The sequence below is a fragment of the Gorilla gorilla genome, chromosome 18 (genome assembly GCF_029281585.2).
Source record: "Gorilla gorilla gorilla isolate KB3781 chromosome 18, NHGRI_mGorGor1-v2.1_pri, whole genome shotgun sequence".
In the NCBI taxonomy this organism is placed as follows: Eukaryota; Metazoa; Chordata; class Mammalia; order Primates; family Hominidae; genus Gorilla; species Gorilla gorilla.
In genome coordinates, this window is record NC_073242.2 from 14,478,927 (window position 1) to 14,486,438 (window position 7,512).

Here is a 7,512-nt window from a genome sequence, read left to right on the forward strand (position 1 = left end):
GCTGCACACTAATGCCAGCGATTTTCTTCAGTGACTTGGGGTATATGCTATGTAGTAAGTTGCAAGAAATGCCTCGCTCATTTGTATATGACTATCTGATATATTTTTAAATATATATATATGTTCTTCTGGCTGTAGCAATGCACTGTACAGCTATTTTACAGTGCAAAATGATGAAACCATCCCAAATGAAGGCTGCATAATAACAATTCTGGTACAAGAAAATATTGACAGAGTTGCTGGAACGTGTAACAGTAGCTTTTTACTTGCTAGAGTAGACATACCCCCAGTTTAAAGACAGGGATGGAATTGTGATTTATTGCCTGAGGTTTCAGACAGTTTATGAGGTTGGGCATTTGCTGCAGAACTAGCATTTTTGCTCACGTTCTGGAAGCTTTCTCCGTTTATTTGGTCAGGTGACTGCGGTGGTATGGAAAGAAGGGGCCTGTTTGTTGAAGCCAAGGTGCTGGAAGAACTGCCTGTGTCGTACTGACAAGCCAAAGGTGTGTCGGTCGTGGCTATTTCTCGTGTCCTTGGGTTCTCTGCCTGAGGATCTCCGCTTTCTCCGCTGCTAAGGTCAGAGGTACTAGTGTGTAGGCAATTCCTGGCCAGCCAGTCTGAGATGGAAACGTCCTGGGCTGAGCATTTTGGTTTTAACCGGTTTACAGCTGAAAGTTCAGATTCTCTCTCCCAACTCCGCTCATGTGCTTTCCAAAAATTCCAAACGCTGATTTCAGTAGCATCTCTGTGCCCTCCTAGCGTATGTCTGCGCCGGGTGCTTTTCCTTTCAGCAGTCGCGGCATTCGCTTTGTGATTCCCTACTCCAAACACGTCATCCGCAGGAGCTCTGGGTCTCAGTTTTAGCTGATCTGCTTCTTTCGTTTTCCACGTGGGTTCCTGTTTTTCGGATTCACCTCTGGTGGGTGTCAGTAAACTCACAGTTGACTTTCCTTTTTTCATAACATCAAACACTTTAGTTAATGAAGGTGTTTCTTTCTCGTTCTTGGCATCTCCTAGACTTCCACTGTCTGACTTGAATCTCGCTGATTTTTTCCTGGAGAGAATATCACATTCGATGAGTTTATGGGAACTGAAGAGCTGTCTCCGGCTATCTAAACTTGATGTTAAAGTTCCCTCGGTGCAACTTACTTCACTTCATTCAGAATTTCTCCGGCTGCTCTTAGTCACTTTTTGCAGTTTTCCTCAGAAAAGCCTCTCTGAAGTCAAAGCTGTGGGGAAAATGGGAAACTCGTTCTCGCTGTCGCTTTCCACCGGCCGCCCTTCACGGATCAGTTCGCTTTTCTCGTCGTCTGCCTCGTCCCCCTTGCTCTCTGCCACGACTGCACCTCAGGGCTCAGTCTACTGGAGTCCAGGCTAGTCAAGTATGTAGCAGACGATGTGGTGGAATAATATGAGGTGATGGTGCTGACGCTGGCCAAAAACTCACTATGTTTCGTTTCTATGCCCTGCTGAATTTCTTATAACAGTTTTATTGAGGTATAATTCCCATACCATACAACTCATCCATTAAGAGTGTACAATTCAATGGCTTTTTTTCTTTTCTTTCTTTTTTTGGAGACAGTCTCACTTTGTCACCCAGGCTGGAGTGCAGCAGCGCGATCTTGGCTCACTGCAACCTCTGCCTCCTGGGTTCAAGCAGTTCTCCCACCTCGCCTCCGAGTAGCTGGACCACCATGTCTGCTAACTTTTCGAATTTGTTTATAGCAATGAGGTCTCCCTGTGTTGCCCAGACTGGTCTCGAACTCCTGGGCTCAAGTCATCATTTCACCTCAGCCTCCCAAAGTGCTGGGATTACAGGTGTAAGCCACTGTGCCCAGCCATTGGCTTTTAGTATACAAACAAAGTTGTCCAAGCTTCACCACAGTCAATTTTAGAACATCTTTCTTTTTTTCTTTTTCTTTTTAGAGAGAGAGGGTCTCACTTTGTGGCCCAGGCTAGAGTACAGTGGTGGGATCACAGCTCACTGCAGCCTCCAACTCCTGGGCTCCTGCCTCAGCCTCCTGAGTAGCTGGGACTGCAGGAGTGCGCTACCATGCTCAGCTAATTTTATATTTGTAGAGATGGGGGTCTCATTATGTTGCCCAGGCTGATCTCCAACTCCTGGTCTCAAGTGATCCTCCTGCCTCGGCCTCCCAAAGCACTGAGATTACAGGTGTGAGTCACCATGCCCAGCTCCCTTTGTAACTTTTGAGAAACTGGCAGGCTATTTTCCAAAGCTTCACTCTATCAAAAAATATATATATATTTTAAACAATAGCATAACATATATAAAGTGCAAAATCATAAATGTACAACTTAATGCATTTTCAGACGGTGAACACTCCCAGAGATCCAGCATCCAAACCAAGAAACAGGATGTTTGCAGCCCCCAGAAGCCCCTGTGGGGGTCAGTCGCTTCCAGCCACTCCCCTGCCAGAGGAACCATTGTCCTGCCTCGTAATAGCACAGTTTCTGTTTCCTTTCTGGATTTTAAATATTCTCCAGGTTAGGCATGGTGCCTCACACCTGTAATCCCAGCACGTTGGGAGGCCAAAGTGGGAAGATTGCTTGAGCCCATGAGTTTGAAACCAGCCTGGGCAACAGAGTGAGACCTCGTCTCTAAAAAAAATTAAAAAATTAGCTGGGCTTGGTGGTGCACGTCTATAGTCCCAGCTACTTGGGAGGCTGAGACAGGGGCTCACTTGAGCCCAGGAGTTCGAGGCTATAGTGAGCTATGATTATGTCACTACACTCCAGCCTGGGTGACAAAGTGAGATGCTGTCTGTAAAAATAAATAATATAATAAATATATAAATATAATAAATAAATAAATAAAATATAATAAATGAGTATTCTCCATTCCTGGTGAGGGGTGGAGGCTGGCAGGAGGGCCAGGCTGAGGATGTCAGAAGAGAAACCTTACTCCCAGATCCTAGAAGGAGAGAGGCACCCCAGCGAGGCGTGGGGACTGGGGCCTTTGAGGCTTCCTCCTCACAGCTCCTTGCACCTTCCCACCTGCTGGGAGTTTTAGGGGGTTTCCAGAGGCTGCAGAACCAGGAAAATATTTTCTAGAGTCCTTGAGTTTGGTGTGACCACGGGCAGCCTGAAACCGAAAGCCAGGCCTTGGGACTGGGCGGCTGCTTCCCTTGGCTGGGATTTAAGCACAGGCCAGACACACATGAGGCCTTCAGAGCCATCCTGCCAGCCATGTGACCCAACAGGCAGGGTCATGCATGTCTTTATCTGACATCAGAACGCACCTGGAGAGCCCCTGTGTCTTAGGTGTGTCCTGAGACCAAAGCTGGAAGTTCAGAGCACATTGCCCAGAAGAAGTGAGACATTTTCGAATTTTTTTTTAATTTGGACACAGAGTCTTGCTGTGTCACCCAGGCTGGAGTGCAGTGGCTCAATCTTGGCTCACTGCAGCCTTGACCTCCTGGGCTCAAGCGATCCTTCCACTTCTCAGTCCCGCTAGTAGCTGGGACTACGGTGTACACCACCACATCTGGCTAATTTTTGTATTTTTTGTAGAGATGGGATTTTGCCAAGTTTCCCAGGGTGGTCTCAAATTCCTGGGCTCAAGTGATCCGCCCACCTCAGCCTCCTAAAGTGCTGGGATTATAGGCATCAGCCATCGCACCCGGCCTTGGAATGTTTTAAGGGACAGTCATGATAAGACTGTTGCTGATGCCATGAGAAGTGCCCAGGAAGCCGGGTGCGCTGGCTAGCTTCTGTTGCCTCCAGAGGGATTCCCCTCCCTTCTCTTCCCTTCCCCACCTGCCGTCTGCACAGGTGCTGACCATAAGAGCCCCAATCAGCAGGCAGCTGTGGTGCCCACCACCCACAGGCTCCCATTGGCCAATGCGGGGCCCAGACAGGAGATTGGAAGGTGGAGGAGAATGAGCACACAGTTTTTATACCTCTGGCTCTGTCCATCAAAGATAAACAGAGCCCACCACTAGCGAATGCACTGAAGAAGATTTCATTCAGTAAAACCATTGCAACAGGGAAGAGGGACCAGCATGAACTGAACCCAATTTCCCCAAAATAAAATGCTGGAGACTTGTTATTTTTTTTTGAAACAGGGTCTCTCTGTCACCCATGCTGAAGTGTAGTGGCATGATCATAGCCCACTGCAGCCTCCACCTCTCAGGTTCAAGTGATCCTCAGCCACCAGAGTTGCTGGGACTACAGACGCAGACCACCATGTCTGCTAATTTTTAGAATTTTTTTCATAGAGACAAGGTCTCTCTGTGTTGCCCAGGCTGGTCTGGAACTCCTGGACTCAAGCCATCCTCTCACCTCGGCCTCCCAAAATGCTGGGGCTGCAGGTGTGAGCCACCACCCCTGGGCGTCCCTGCTTCCATCTTCACGTGGCCTTCTCCTCTCTCTCCTGTGTCTCAAATCTCCCTCTACTTTCCTTATAGGGACACAAGTCTTTGGATTTTGACCTGTGTCAAACCTACATCAAGGATGATCTCATCTTGAGATTCTTAATGAAATCTGCAAAGATCCTATTTCGAATTAAGTTTGCTCATGTATGGAGAGTTAGGACTTGAACTTTTTTTTTTTTAAGGTAGAAATGAGGGCTCTTTATGTTGCCCAGGTGGGTCTTGAACTCCTGGGCTCAAGCCATCCTCCCACCTCTGCCTTTCAAAGTGCTGGGATTACAGGCGTGAGCCACTGTACCTGGCCACGGACATTTTTTCTTTTCTTTTCTTTTCTTTTCTTTCCTTTCCTTTCCTTTCCTTTCCTTTCCTTTCCTTTCCTTTCCTTTCCTTTCCTTTCTTTTCTTTTCTTTTCTTTTCTTTTCTTTTCTTTTCTTCTTTCCTTTTTTGGAGATGGAGTCTCGTTCTGTCTTCCAGGCTGGAGTGCAGTGGTGCCATCTCAGCTTACTGCAACCTCTGCCTCCCAGGTTCAAGCGATTCTTCTGCCTCAGCCTCAGTAGCTGGGATTACAGGCTTGCACTACCGTGTCCAGTTAATTTTTGTACTTTTGTATTTCAGTATTTTTGTATTTTGTAATTTTGTATTTTAGTAGAGACGGCGTTTCACCATGTTGGCCAGGCTGGTCTGGAACTCCTAACCTCAAGTGATCCGCCCCCTCAGCCTCCCAAAGTGCTGGGATTACAGGCATGAGCCACTGTACCTGGCCACGGACATATATTTTTTAGGGACACAATTTAACTCACTGCATTCTACCTGCCTCCATCTTTTCCCATCATTCTGCTTTCTATACAGGGCAACAGAAGCCTGGGTCAGTACGGAAGACAGGTGAGGCCTCTATGAATGAGTATACAGACAACTGACTAAAAGAGTTTAGGGATTCTCTAAAAAGAGAAGTGAGAAGACAGAAGGGAAGAAGGCATCAAAGAAATAAAGCCAGAAATTTTCCTGGAATGGAAGAATACGGAGCGGTAGATGAATGGTGGTTCTTTCAATATCTTGTTCCGATGAATGGATGGGAAGGCACCCTGATGATAACAGGTTTGGCAGTCAGGTGGGGTGGAAGATGGAAAGTAGTTCTTAGCCTTTCCACAAGTAGCCTTTTAGTAGGTATAAACTCACACACCGTCAGGAGAATTGAGGCAATGTCGATGAGTAAAGCAGGCATGTGCAAGGCGATAAGGAGGAGTGGAAATTGTGTCCAACAATGGACACAATCCGTGATGTAAAAGGACGTTCCCTTTGCATCAGTCTGCTCAGCCTGCCATATTAAAGAACCATGGACTGGGTGGCTTTGGCAATAAAAAGGTTTATTTTCTGGCTGGGCGCAGCGGCTCATGCCTGTAATCCAAGAGTTTGGAAGGCTGAAGCGGGAGGATCACTTGAGGCCAGGAGTTCAAGACTAGCCTGGGCAACATAGCATGACCTCCATCTTTATTTTATTTCTTTTGAGACAGAGTCTCACTCTGTTGCCCACGCTGAAGTACAGTGGCATGATCTCACCTCACTGCAACCTCCGCCTCCCGGATTGAAGAAATTCTCCTGCCTCAGCCTCCCGAGTAGCTGGGACTACAGACGCCTGCCACCACACCCGGCTAATTTTTGTATTTTTAGTAGAGACGGGGTTTTACCATGTGGCCAGGATGGACTCTGTCTCTTGACCTCATGATCTGCCTGCGTCGGCCTCCCAAAGTGCTGGGATAACAGGCGTGAGCTACCGCGCCTGGCCCCCTAATGACTTCATTTTAACCCAATGTCCTTGTTGAAGAGTTGGTCTCCAATTACAGTCACATTCTGAGGCGCTAGGTTTTAGGACTTCACCATATGAATAGGGGTGGGGGACTCAATTCAGCCCCTAACACCTTCTGTGAAGACATTTCCCTTCACATTAAGAATAATTCATGTTGAGCCTGGGCAACATAGCAAGACCCTATCTCTACGAAAATTTTTTTAAAAATTAGCTGGGTGTGGTGGTACATGCCTGTAGTCCCAGCTACTCAGGAAGCGGCAGGATCGATCGAGCCCAGGAGTTCAAGACTGCAGTGAGCTATAATCATGCCACTGCACTCCAGCCTAGTTGACAGAGTGAGGCCCTGTTCCTAATAAATAAATAAATAAAAATACTTCATTTTGCATGCCAACCACTCTTGTCCACTCTCCCACCCCACCACTGACACACACACACACACACACACACACACACACACACACACACACACACACACACACAGAATGGCAGTTTGTAGGCTCTTAGCAACACGTTCGTTGATTGAAGAATGGTGGACATTGGTTGAAGTTGGTTCCCGCATGGGCGGAATCTGGTTTTGCAGGAGTTCGGGAAATCTGTCCCCCGCACAGTTCAAATTTGGAGAAGCAGATTAATGTACTTACTTGGAAAAGAGAACTTACCCCTGTGGTTTCTCTGTCTTGGGAGGAAGTTCGATGAATAAACAACCAACTTGTTTTTGAAATACTTTCTACCCAAGTACTTTGAATACTTAGAATGATCCCCTAGGTGATGCTTGAGCTGGGGACACAATTTCCGGAGCTGGGTCAGCCTAAGGCAGCCGCTCAACCCACTCGCCTTTCTTGGGTCTTCCTTGGGGCCTGCAGATGATCATGGTGCACACTGTTACCCTCTCTGGAGGGGGCAGCTCCCTATAAGCATTCATTGAGTGTCTGCTGAATGCAGAATCTTTTGGTGGTAGGAGAGAGGGGGAAAGAGAAGGCATATGAGTTTGTGGTAGGCTGAAAGGTGAACCCTGGCTTAGCCCTTGAATTCTAACAATGGTTTTTGCCATTTTGTGCTGTGAGATCATGAACAAGTGACTTTGCCACTCTGATTCTCAGTTTTCCTGTCTGCAAAATGAGGATGTGCCTGCCCACGTTGTGGGATGTGCCTTCCCCATATTGCAGGATTACTGGGTGATTCAAGTGTGAAATCCTACATGAGCATGCTTGCAAAAGTCACAAAGGCCTGGGAAGCAGAGGATTGTCATTGTTGTTGGGTGAAACCAGAAATCAGAGAATGATTCAAAATTCACATGTAAGATGAATGCCATTGGCT

The 7,512-nt window shown here is 47.2% G+C and overlaps 1 pseudogene; it reads right to left on the reverse strand.

Moving 5' to 3' along the window:
* Nucleotides 1-200: 200 nt before the first annotated feature.
* Nucleotides 201-7,117, reverse strand: LOC109023564 (rho GTPase-activating protein 21-like; annotated as a pseudogene).
* Nucleotides 7,118-7,512: the final 395 nt, after the last annotated feature.